Here is a 14,125-nt window from a genome sequence, read left to right as displayed (position 1 = left end):
TGTGTGTGTGTGTGTGTGTGTGTGTGTGTGTGTGAGAGAGTGACATGAGAGAAAGACACAGAGCGAGAGATGCAGAAAGAGGTTTTCTTCCCCCTTTAACCGAGAGGTTGTTTTTGTTTTATAGTCTTTCTTTGTCCCAGCCTTCCGGCTTTCTGCATTCAAAGAGGAGCCATTAAACACATGACGCACACAAGAACGCAAACAAGCAAATGGCTGTAAGATAGTGTCAATATGGACCCATAAGGGTCCGACTCCGTAGTACCCATATTTACACTCTCAGGGTTGAAAAGGACTGGATTTGGCAGTGTATGATTGTGGAGGTTGGACTGAAGAAAGGGTGGGGTTTATGGGGCTTTATCTGGCTGGCAGATCAGGAATCTCTCCCTCTCACCGCACACATATACATACACACACAATCACACCCACACAAAGCGTGCTAAGTTGGATTCTGTTCAGAGAGCTAATGTAGGCCAGATACACACACACTCAGAGGGCTTTTTAATGGGACAGATGTAGTAGCTATACCACACCAAGTGTTATCCTACTGCAGAGCTGCTCCGACCACAACCAAGCATACAATGAAAGGCCAGTGTGTACTTCCAGTCTTTTCTTGTGATGCATCACCTTGGCCCCTCTCTCCCGGACCCAAATTGTCAAATAAAAGTAACATTTTAAAGAGCACCCATAGGAAGAATTTACTCTCTCTAGGTTACTAAACAAATGATTTCAGACACCTTAAAAAGGTACAAAAAAAAACAAACAAATTATGTAGACCCATATAAAATAATCCCTCTACTTATACTGTGGTGTGTGGTGGTGTCTACAGAGACACTTTCCTCTGCCTGTATTTTCTTATTTTACAATTTGTTTAGGATGTTTTTGGATGACAACCATTGGACAGCTCTGTGTGTGTGTGTGTGTGTGTGTGTGTGTGTGTGTGTGTGTGTTGTATTTATTTTGGTGAGCTGGGAAGGAGGGGCACAACTTTGAATGTTGTCGACAAACCGCAACCAACAAAACCTACTCGTTATAACGTTAAACTGCAAATGTGCAGATCCAACCCCTAGACCTGACTTTGACGAATATTGTCTGTCTCTACTTCAAATGGTGCATTTATATAGCGCCTTTATCCAAGGCGCTTTACAGAGATTGTGCATTACACCCATTCACACACACATATTCATACACTGGTGGCGGTGGAAACCATGCAAGGCACCAACCACCAGCACATCAGGAGCAATTAGGGATCTATTTAGTGTCTTGCTAATTAGTGTCTTGCTCAAGGACACTTTGACACTAACTTCGAACTGGCGACCTTGCGGTTACCATCCGGCCACTCTACCACTGAGCCACCACCGCCTCAAACAAATGCATGACAAATCATTAGGGTGCAATTAAGCATTAGACATCCATCACAACAATTCCAAGTATTTTGATGACAGACATTTAAAACCTGGATCTGAAACCAATACAGGGCACAGAGCTGAAAGATAAAACCAGGTCCCAGTCGGAGCCAGATCACATAAGCTTTCATTTTCGTCGGTGCAAAAAATGAAAGCCTGGGAAAACGCATTGGCCGCTCTGGTCTAGAAGTGGGAGTCAACCCCGGGTGGGCGTCGCTCCAAATGATGTGACGTAGTGCACTAGTGCTGCACTAGGGGGGAGAGGAGGGACCGGGGCTGATGGACAGATCAGTGAACCAATCAGTGCGTGCGCAAATCTCATGCACAACCAGAAGACCAGAAACCTAACACATTAGCTCAGGCTACTGTTGAAGAGCATTCACAAGTATTTATTTGAGTGACGCCATGCAGTAATAAGTCAATGTGAGGAAGAAGAGACATCCTTGCAAATTCTAACTACATCGGTTGGTCTTGACTTGAGAAGTAATGTTAAGTCCTTAGACAAATTGAAAACAGAAAAAGCACCAACATCATGGCACTGCATCTTTAAAGCGTTTCAGATGACTAAATAAGATAACATTTTGTACTGTACACAAACATTTATCTCAATATACTGTATTTTTGGGTCAGTCAGTATCATAGATAGAGAGAGCATTATTATTCACTACTTACTGACTATAACTTGGGGAAACATGAATGAACCACAGGACAGTAATCCCATCTATCACTCGGGCGCTGTAAGTTTCAGTCCTGTGTCTTCGGTTAAAAATAAATACCATCTAATATGACTTTTACACTTGTCAACAGCCGTGGACTTTAAAACATAGTTCAGGCCCAGACTGGCGCCCTGGACCCGTGGGAGAATACTTAACTTCAAAAGGCTTAACATCTCACTGCATGAGGTGAGAAAGAGGCTGAGTGCAAAACGTAAATGGAGAGAGAGATGGGACACAATCACAGAAATAAATCAAAACACTGAACAAACGGAGGAGGGGCATACAACAACGAGACAAATCTAAGTCATATGGGGTCTCTCCCTTTCTCTCATGATCTCTGGCAATCCAATGGACAGCATCTGGACAGCTGGAATTTGACCACGGTGGGGGATGTGGGAGTATGGAGTTTCTCCCGTTTTGCAGGGGGGGATACAGTATTAAGAGCTGAGATACAGCATTAAGAGTGGTGGAATTAACCATTGAATGGCAGACAAGCAGCACTGACTGTAAGCTGGTGTGAGTGTTTAGAATGGACACACTCACACTGACAATGCTGCGAATGGATTCTGTTAAAATGTCACAAATTAAAAAACCTTTCTTGCTCACACGTAGTAGTTCATTTAGGATTATGGGTATCAATACAGTGCAACGCCTTCTGAAATGAATGGCTTGTTCTGAGGCATGTATGAGGGGAAAATCAGTTCAAAGTCAAAGTGGGCTACTCCCTCTGAATGTGACATTTCCTCGTTGCAAGCACTCATTTGCGTGCATGGCCACCAGATCTGCGTAAGACAAGGTATTAGCCCTGCTTGCATGTTCACGTGTAAAGTGCCGTTTTATGGCGATATTTGTTGATTTATCTCGGCATTACTCATGTAGTTAAATTAACTGATAGTCCCAAGAACTCAATGCATATCTTGAACAACAATGGCTGTTAAGCTGAAAACAAAGCAAATAAGACTTTTAGGGAATACTCCTGACATAAACATGTATAATATGATCTGCTGGCATTTTCCGCAGTGGCTAAATTAAAATTCTGGGGAAAGACATAAAATGGAAACAGTCATTTTTGAGTAGAGGACCTGTTTTGTGGATCAATGCAAAGCAAACCTTGTGCAACATCTGTATTACTTGCTTCCATGTCCAAACAGAAGGCTTTGGAAACCCCCCACCCCGCATCTGGTCTATCCGGATCTAGGATATTAGTCTGTCTGGCTCCAATGGTGTTTCATGGAGGAACTGCAGATTCTGTTTCTGCCATGGAGCAAGTAACCATTTACACCCACTTTTAATCCCTAGTGTCCCTACTTTTGGGCATAGTGGAAAAACATCTATTTTTGCACCTTATTATTATAAGTATAAAATAGTTGTTAACCCTGACCTTGGTTTCTTTGACACACTCAAACCTGGTCATTGCAGCTATTGCCTGTGTCCCATTTTTGAGGGGTGCTAGCCCCTCCTATATGCCCAGCTTTGTCTGTTCGTGTGAACACAAACACAATGATTTATTGGCTGATCACAGATCACCCATAGCGATGAGAGTGAGGGCAGAAAGAGACACCAAGTGATTGGCCGGAATGACATTTGTGATGATTTGATTGGCCGAGCAGGGAATGTGATGTACAGTATGATGATGAAAGCGCCACTCACTTCATACAAGTGTTATTTTTTATATAATAGCAAGCAAATGGTAAACAAACTGTACGTACACACAAAACAATGACACTCGTCAAACCTTTGCTTTGACTGATTCTGTTTGGTTAGAAAATAGCAAATGAGCTTTGCATTGTTTCTGCCTCATCTCTACACTTGAAGTGGATCATAGTTTTTCAGCCACGGCTTTTCACCCAGCAATGTGCTAACATCGAGTGAAATGAAGGTCTGGCTTTGTGTGTCTCATGTGGTCCCCAAAAGAAGGATATATGCTTCACAAATGAAAATCAGGTGTGCAATGAAATTCAACCCTGAGCAATGTGCAACGTGAAACTCATATTTGTGTAAGACATCTGCACAGGCCCCGGCCGTGTAGTCGATGACTCAATAAATAATAATACAGTTTAACATCTTCAGTGTCAATGCTGGAAATCTGCCCCTCTAATTGCTAGCCTGGTTTATAAATATGTTTTAACAGAGATTAGCCTCCAGCTAACCCCTAGCACCCTTCTCCGGGGAGTTCCAATTGCTCATGTTGTCACATCCCCTCTCCCTACTGTAAATATTTGTGCTGTGTGGAACTGCCTGGCGGGGCGGCAGACACCGGCCTCTGCTGAGTGCCGAGGAGAGAGAGGGGAGAGTCGGGTGAGACCAGGAGAACGTAGGGACAGAAAAGGTGAGTGGGTGGATTTCCTGGCTTATAGCCATCAACTGTAGCCTACATTTCTTGCATCCGTTTGTGGAAAAAGAAAACAGTACTAGAATTAATAAGGGTTTAAAGTTTTTGTTTTTGACAATGTCAAAATTGTCAGTGTCCATTCGTCCAGGGCTAATCTCAGAAACCGCTGGACCAATCAACCATCAATTTCAGTCAGATTGGGCTGAAAGTCTGAAACCTTCCCCAATTAGTCGTCATACATAATATAATACACCACACTTCCTGCTGGATCTATGTGTCCGCTCTGAGCAACATCTCTAGTTTATTTATTCTAGGTTTTTTTAATAGGAAATTCGGAGGCCATGAAGGCACTACCCAGTAAAACTGAGATTTATATTCTTTTTAATTTGACCACCACACACACAGTGAAGACTAAAAGTGTTGTTATTTCCCTGAGATACAAATGCTGTTTCCATGAAATGCAGGTGCAAACAGATTCTTCAGCAAACACCAAGCTATTACAGTATAAACAGTCAACATTAAGTATGTATTCTGAACCAAGCATTTAAAGGTTCTTAAAAGTGCACTACTTTGTGATTAACATGAAATTTGAATTTAAAAATCTAAAACGATGGCAGGTTACCTATGCAGATACACAAGCACAAACCTTGCTTCAAGGTATCTTCCGTTAGTGGCTCATTAAATGCTGTAATTACCCATATAAATTACCCATATAAATCTGAATTACAATTCTAAATTACCAGGTTGGAGTGTTTATATCCCCTCAATTAGCGTTTGGCTAAGCCACACTTTGCGTGAGGTAGGCTACACAGTAAAATTCTAAATTGAACTCTGAACACTTTACAATTAACACTGAATTTTACTGTGTATTTCCCCAGTTCAGTGAGCGACAGCCCTTATGTTTATGACAGCATGCTGGCATAACAGAAACACTCTGTCCATTTAATATGAGTTCGAACAAACTGGCCTCAAACATACATACGTAGGTGTGTGTGTGTGTGTGTGTGTGGGGGGTGGCCTTTAGGCCTTATGAAGAATCTACCAGGTGAAAAAGGTTAAAGTCCAGGATCAAATCTGCCAAACCTTTGGCTCACAAAGCAGTTAAAAACAGGTTGAACACAAAAGGCAAACAAATTGCAAAGCACTGGCTCTGCAGGCTCAGACTGTAGCAAGAGTAGCTCCAACGAGGTCTGTGTTATTTCAAAAGAAGCTTTATTTCGTCAACAGGCCCTTTTTTGCCTAAGAAAATATTTCTTGGGACACTAGAAGCATTTATATTCAAGATACCATGACATACTGTTAGTGTTTGTACTGTACGTTAGATACGTACACATTTTTTGCCCTTCTCAATACCGATTCCGATACAGCTTGCGTATTGGTCGATTCCCATCCCGTGTAACGATACCAGTGTGTAAATTAAAAATCACTCCCGTGTGTGTACACAAACCCCCAAAGCTGGACATAGCTAGCGCCCCTCAAAAATAATCTAGGACAGTGGCATTCAAAGTGGGGTCCAGGGACTCTATGGGTTTCAAATGGACCCTTGACTTAAAAAGTTTGAGAACCACTGACTGATCTAGGAATGAAGAATAAATCCATTCATAATGTGCTACAAGTACAATAATAATGTACAGTAAGAGTATAAAACAGTAGTGCAACCTTTCTGATACTGGTATTGGAAGAACTCTACCTACACTACAATCTCTGAACAAAGCCTTGAACTCCATATTGATTGCTTGGTCCTCTGATGTAGAATGTATTATTTATGAACTGCTCTTAAGTGGAACTGGATAAAAGAAAAAAGTGTCACGGTTGTTGGTCACCTACATTCTTCATCTGAAGTGGTAATGCAACACTTTGCACACATCACCTGTTCCAACTTACAATATTCTTAAAGAGCCTATAGCCCTGATCCCAAGCTCGCCGCCTCCCCCTCCTCCTCCTCCTCCTCCTCCTCCTCCCCCTCCCCTCATCAGCCTTTCCCCAACGTGTTGAGTAATGAGACGCCTGCAGAGAGAGAGGCAACCCAACACCGCCGTGGGCTGACATTACGTGTTCAGGTGAGCGACAACACTTACCACTAACTCCCGGAAAGAAAGCTCAACTGCCCAACTACAATGGAGCTGCTCTCTTTGTTTGGGGTCTTTACACGGTCCAGTGTAAAGGAGGCAGGTAAAAGAGCAGAGGAAGTGTGTGCTAGGGGAGGGTAGAGGAGAGGACCACTCCCTGCTCTGGCATGTCAGAGCAGAGGGGGGCAGGGAGGAGGGGAGGACTGTTGTGACATGACCGCTGTCAGAGATTTAGACTTAGACTAGTATAGAGTATGGGAGTCACAGCCCGGCCTGGTCTACCTCTTCTGAAATATGGCAGGAAGAGCTCTGTCCCATAATGAGATATTGACACACGCTCGAATGATTCGTAGTACTAACATGAAAGCAAATTATGGTCCATTATCAAGTATAATAAGTAAGATTAGGCCTAAAGTCCTGGAGACTGGATCCTTTATATTTAAGCCAATTAAAAATGATGTCATTATGTAACTTGTGTAACAGCCTCAGCATTCCCCAAAATGGATACAATTACTCATATTGGACATGAACTCTTTAACCACTTACAGTTGACATAACAGTTGTCAACTGTAAACAGTTGACATAACCACTTTTTTCAAAGAATATGCCCAAAATAGGGAAGCCAAGGTGAACATGTACCAATGACAATGACATGACATGGCCAATTGACAGCTGTGCAACAAGGACAAGATCTATGCATGACAAAGACCGCTCAGGGCAAAGCAGAGCTGTGATCACATACTGGGCAAACAAACTATGCCTCACAACCAACGCACTCACACAACGGTGCAAAATACATACGGCTCAAATTCAAGCACTGCACAGTCCAGAGAGTCCAAAGCTCCATCTCCAAACTAAAAGCATATGCCCTCGCCCACGCAAGTAGTTTGCATTTCTTTGCATCTTGCCGTGTCATGTTGACTTGACACAGACAAACACGACTTTGATTCCAGCGTGCTGTACTGCATGCCAAGCATGCCAAGTCACATTCACAATCTCCATTCCGCTGTATAGTAACCAGTGAGTGTGTGTGTGCCACAGCCTTTTTCACACCAGAAACCAAAATGAGTGTTTACAGTAACTCTGTCACTCTGTAAAGTATTCCAGCATGTTTAATTTTGCCTTTAGCCTCCCCTCTCGCTTTCTTATCCCATTGTTTTCACAGGTGTCATGCAGAAAACTTCCCTGAACTGCTCCCCTCTGTCACTGCTTGCAGAGGGACTCCCCATTCCCAGGGCGCTTTGGTCTCTCACTTGAAGAAAGAGTGGAGGCGAACTGTGGTCAACTGGGCTCCATCAACCAGAACACTTCTGGGCAGTGGGCCAAGTCCAAGGACAGTGGGCTAAATAATAAGCCTGGCTGGTATGACGTGGAGACTCATTCAGTCTTGCATGGCCCCTTCCATTCAAGCACAGTGCATGACAGACACACGCATTCAATAGACAGTCTGGCACACCAGCTGGCATGATGGAGGAGCTGTCACTTTAACTGTAGTAAGCAAATAAGACTTCCACTAAATTGGATCAAATGTCTTTGAACATCGCATGAGATTTAATTTGAGGAGATCAGAGTCGTATAAAGAATGACTGTCTTTTTGTCAATTCATTATCTCAATGAGAGCTAGACAGATTAGGGAAGGAGAAAACTGCTCTGAGTCTGAACAACATGGGACTAGACTGTGTAGTCTAATGTGTAGTACTACAGTTTTATAATAAAGACTGAGTGCAATGATTAAATGTTGTCATACCCTTGTCCTTGTGGCTGATGCCGCAAAATATCATTATAGGCTACTTTAGGATATCACCAGGCATCATCAGCACAGCTGTCAACACCAGTTTAACAGGAAACGTTTTCGCTACAGTGACAAACACTTCCAACCCCAACCATGACCAATACAGTTTCAGTTTTGTCGTTATACAGTAACAACATAGAATGCATGTAACTCTTTACTTCAACTTACCCGTAATCGTTTGATGTTGCTCAGCAAAACAGCATTCCCCAGTAAAAGCAGTATAGGCTATTCTGGAAACCTGTGGAGACTGGACTGATAGTTTTCGCAGACTGACAGTTCAAATATATCTCGAAAAGACGACGTAAAGCTATTTCAGAAAATGAAAATAAAGTAATGGAAAATGCAACACAGCATGCGATGAAGACAGCAAAGGCTTTGTGTTGTTTTCCAAACCGCGGGAGGAGACAGGCTTCAACAAAAACATATGGAAACTTCTCTTTGAAAAGAGACTTTCCGATATATTCCTTGCACCACTCTGCAAGCTTCGCGACAAGACGAAAACATAGGTACAGTAGTAGGGTAAATAAACAGTACCACGGTACCACCGCCTGCTGCTCTAACGTTTTGACTGTCTGCCTGCTGAAGTAGTGAGCACACCGCACACTCACTTCAAAAGTTGAAACTCCGCCCCTTGTTGCTGAGCGTGCATTATTGGTTCATGTTCAACCTATGTGTTCAACAGATACACAGAGCCAGGCCTACTACAGCCAGCGGTGGTATTTATTTTAAAAAAATGTAAGTAAAAAACATCAAAATATACATTAAAAATAAAAAATATTCTCAAACATTTAAAATGGCAGTAATTGGTTAATGTATACGTTTAACTTTTGTAATAATAAAAAAGGACAGTATTTGCCTCAGAGATGTAATGGAGTAGAATAAGTGCGTAGCCTATTGAAAACTGGAAATACTTGAGTAAATTATACTGTAGTGTAGTCTACTTCACACAGAGCTAATATTGAGACATTTAGGCCCATGCCTTTAGTGCAACTGCAAGCATGATGATGTTATATTTGTGTCAATGTGCAATTTTGTAAGACAATATAACAATAATAACAATCAAGTATACAACAATAAAACAATGTATAGCCTAACAATAAAACAGAGCAATCAAATTATTATGTAGCTGGCTGCTACAGACACATGGCTACGTATTTTTCTGGCAACCCATAAAAATGTTTGGGAAACATTGTCAGATTTGAACATTTTAACAATCTTGATGTAGGGGGTCCTGGACCGTCCTGCTCACCAAATCCTTTCCAATGGGGGACTGTGTGGCCAAATATATATAGCCTACTATTAATTTTTAACAACACCCTGTGGAAAAAGATATACTACAAAGACGCTGGCGATGGATTAGCCACACCACACCCTTCGCAAGCCTGCCTCTATAGTATCACAAGATACGCCATGTTCTGGAACCCACAAGGGAAAAGGAAAAGGGGCAGACCAAGAAACACCTGGCGGCGTGACCTAGACGCAGATGTGAAGAGATCTGGCCATACATGGGGACAGCTGGAGAGAATGGCCCAGGACCGGGATGCCTGGAGAGCTCATGTTCGTGGCCTATGCCCAAGGTTGGGCAATAGGCGTAAGTAAGTACTATTCATTTGGGGGTCCTTGTCCTTGACATGAAAAGGTGTTTTAGATGAGAATGTGTTGGTGAGGCTTGACTGATGGTGGGCCGTGACGGTGCAGCAAAATCTCATCAAGCTACTATGAGGGACGCCCCGTCCCGTCCCTCATAGGCAGTGGCTCATGGTGACTGGATGGCAACCGCACAAGGTTCCCAGTTCGATCCTGGGCTCCCCCAGAGTTATTGTCGAAGTGTCCTTGAGCAAGACTCTGAACCCCTAATTGCTCCCGATGTGCAGGTTGGTGCCTTGCAGCATGGTTTCCTCTGGCATCGGTGTGTGAATGGGTGAATGTAATGCATAATCTCTGTAAAGCGCCTTGGATAAAGGCACTATATAAATGCACCATTTACTAAAAGAGAGCAATTAAATGCATATTCCTCCACACCAGGTGTCACTAGCGGCAGACTGGCAGTATGCTACTAGAACAATTTCTTTGGTGTTTAGCTCGCTGCTACAAATGAGCGGCGAGCCTGTCACAGACATGCACTCATCCATTCATGAGTTGTCTTGACTGAACTAACCCTAACCTTAAACTCACAAAAACTATATGCCTAAACCTAACCCTAAAACATCCCAAACACTATGGCTAACCCTAACCTCAAAAGTCAAAACCACGCCCACCTGGACAAAACACTGGGAAAATAGAGGATCCAGCCTATATTCCTCCAGTGAGAGAGTAAACAACACTGCTCCAAGCCTGCAGACAGGCAGGGGGTCATCCACCTTACTTACACTCCAGGGACCACAGCCACCGCTCCCTGCCACCAGGCATCCCTGGTGATAAGCCATCTCCCCTGCAGCTCCAGATCCAATGCTCTTTAGCGGTGGCATGCCACCTAGAGGAGCTGTCAATTAATTATTTACCCTACAACAAAGACGGGCTCCATACAGTATACTAATATCCATGCATCAATGCATGCAGGTACTAATGATCCTGTCAGACGTCTGCCCAGAGGAACAGAAAATCTTCTTCCCTTATGGCCAACTTAAAGCAGAGATTTTGGATACCTACCAAGAGGATGCCATAATAAATCTACTGTATGAGGAGAGAAAAGGAGAGCTTTGTTGGGAACTTTTGCTGACCTGCGTTTCCTTACACTCTATGATGCTCTACAAGTAGGACAGCTGGTAGTGGCAGGTCCCCATACACCAGAATAAGAGAGTGGGTGGAATATTATGACACAATTGATGGTGACATTGGCGAGACAGTGCCATCTTGTGACAAGGACAGAGAGCACGGCTGGATCAGCACCTGATCACTGACTTGACCAGATAGGCCAAGCTGAAAGGGGAAAGCCGGCTATACTAGAACTGTGACCTGATGTCACCTGAATGACACTGATGATCACCCAGTGCCTCGAAGAATGGAACACAAAAGCTATCAGCTCTCCAAGCTGACACTAATACAGGAAATGACGGCCAGTGTCATTCCTGCACCCCCCGAAACCTCAACTTCCCAGTCTCAGAGGCTGTGTAGAGAAAGTAGGACAGTGATGCTATCCTCAACCGGGTCTGGGATTGGACTGGAACAGGTCAACCCCTAGTCAACGCCCTGAATGGTATTCGGTATCAGCTCTGGACAGTAGTAAGGCTTGGCTGAACAACAGCTGGCAAGCACCTGAGGAGAGAAGCCCAACAGTACTCTGCATTCAAGTACTCCAGCTGGCTGGAGGAGTGGGATCTTCTTAAAATCTAATCCCACTGGCCTGGGTAAATTCCCTTTTAGCTTCACCCAGCTGATGGCTGCTCAGATGGTCATGATGAGTGCTTGAGGGGTCAGTTCTCTGCAATGACTTCAGGCTCGGTTCTACAGGTCAAATTGCAGGCATCTAGTCCACAAAATGTTACTGCTGCCAGAAAGGTCCTTATTACCACTCGAATAGTAGGTCTACCAGCCAAGGGACCACCAGAAGTCAGCCTGTGATTCCTGATGGGCGGAAGAGGACATTGACTTGGGGGCTTGACCCACCATATATCAAATTTAACCCATTACTGTAATGTAAATGTACTGTAAGAATCACTCTAGAACAGGACTCAAACTAAAAACCACCTGATAATAAATCACTATGCACTATACACTGAGCTTGTAGGCAGAGTTTTGTCTTCTAAATTAAATGCAAGCAGTCAGACTAAATATATTTGTCATGATAAACACGCTCATGGGAATACACGTAGGGCCTACCGTTAATCTGTCGAAAGCTCGCGAGGAAATGATGAAAGCAGAAACAGGAACTAGTGACACTGACACACAACTCATGGGTCTACTTAATCACCTCAAAGGTAATCACACTTTAAGCATTGATCTCCAGTAACCTTACCTCAGAGGTGACTAGATTAAGCAAGACTAAATCTAAATATAAGATTTAGAAACACTTAGTGTTTCTAGTAAAACTAAATCTTAATTGCCCAGACTCTTCTTCAACAAAGATGGCGAAAGTATGTATAAGTACTTATACATACAATAGTATGGTACAAAACACTGAAGTCCTTAAACCAGAAACCTAACCTCAAAACAACTTTTATAGCGCCACCAGAACTTATGTAAAAGATTTTTTTATACTACTCCTTCAGATTTTATCCAAATTTCACGCAAATCGGTACACATGATTTAGATGATTGTATTTAGATGATTGTATTTTGCTCTTGCTAGGGCGATTCTTCAAGATTTTCTATTTTGTTATCAGAGACCTTTTTTATTAATTTAATACATTTAAATTGAGTGGACTAAATTCATTATATTATTTATTTTAGTGAAGAACTTGTTTCTCACTCTCATACAATAATATTAACTTATTTTATTGTATGTATTTTAAAAAAAAAAGTTCACAAATAATACACAGTCACAGATAAGAGAAATCTGCTATTCTAAAGCCACTATACCACTCAATGCATAGTTCACATAAAAATGTACATCGTAGTTGTGGGATTTTAGCACCTCTTACTGCATGTATAACAAAGTTTTGAGCTGTTATGATTTACAAGTTAAACTATAAGCCTATTGTATGTATGAATGAATGAAAATTTCTTTTTCGTGTCATGCCACTTTGGCCCATCCCATATGGGATTATATGACACATTTCACAGAATACACAGAATACAATTGACACTACAGTCCTTCCTGTTCATACATATTTGTACATTATTCGAACAAAAAAAAAGGAAAAAAAGAAAATAATCATAACGGGGCCATTATGTAAATGGCCCTCCTCCTCATTGACCGTGCCTTTTCAAGGAATGAGGCAAATGAAAAAGTGTACTTTTGAAACAGGCGCTTCAGTCTCTCGAAGTCCTCCAACCATACAAATTCATGGTTTGGGTCTATCTTATTAAAAAGTCTCTTCTTAATGGAGTTGTAGAATGGACAGTAAAAAACAAAATGCATTTCATTTTCGATTTGCTTTAGATCACACAGACTACATAGTCTATCCTCCTCCACCGTGCCTACATATCTACTTGTCTCTGCAGACCAAGTATGCCAGCTCTAATTTGGGCACACAAGGATCGTTTCTTCTTTGACATATTATACTGTACACAGTTTTCTGTCTCGTAGACCTGTTTTATCTCACATGTGCGGAGCTTTGGTTTACATATGTCCATATGTACTGTATGTCATGGTTTTCCCATGTAGACTTGTCAGTAATTGTAGCAACGTAGATTAGTTCTAGAGACGACCTCACCACTAAGAACTCAAGCCTTAAAAAGGCAAATGTTTGGGGATTGAGTTGAGCAAATAAAGCACGCTGCTGTGTTTCAAAAGATAAGAGGGAGGGAATAACATTCAGTAATAACTTAACTCTAAAATGACACAGCATGTGGTCCTGACTCCTATCAGCAGCATTCCTCTTTTTCCTGACTGCTTAACAGGGTAATGTGGGGACATAATGTGTTGGGGGATAATTGATTCAGTTGAGTTTACTCCTGCCAAGGGTCATTGTCCCAATCTATAACACATCTTGGAAGCTTTCTAATTTCGCAGGCTTTTGGGAAAGTGGGGACATTATTATTATTATAAATGTTTTAAGACATGTTTTTTGCCTCTGGTTAGAAGATACCAAAGTCTAGAAAAGTAGGCTTTTTGCACCAATGTATGTGGTGATACAGTACACACACTTATCCACCCATCCAATTATCCCATTTTCCATTTTTGCAAGTCATGGATGCGCACACAGTGGCACG

General features: G+C 42.3%; 1 protein-coding gene across 1 annotated transcript in view; it reads right to left on the bottom strand.

The window, feature by feature from the left end:
• Positions 1-8,875, bottom strand: part of svild (supervillin d) — a gene marked incomplete at its 3' end in the record, with an annotated part of 67,458 nt that extends 58,583 nt beyond the window's left edge. Inside the window, exon 1 of the mRNA XM_080790011.1 lies at positions 8,481-8,875. The remainder of the gene's footprint in view (positions 1-8,480) is intronic.
• Between the last annotated feature and the right edge of the window lie 5,250 nt (positions 8,876-14,125).

This window comes from Protomyctophum bolini (genome assembly GCF_963924005.1).
Source record: "Protomyctophum bolini genome assembly, chromosome: 18".
Classification (NCBI taxonomy): Eukaryota; Metazoa; Chordata; class Actinopteri; order Myctophiformes; family Myctophidae; genus Protomyctophum; species Protomyctophum bolini.
This window is presented reverse-complemented; position numbering and strand designations above follow the sequence as displayed.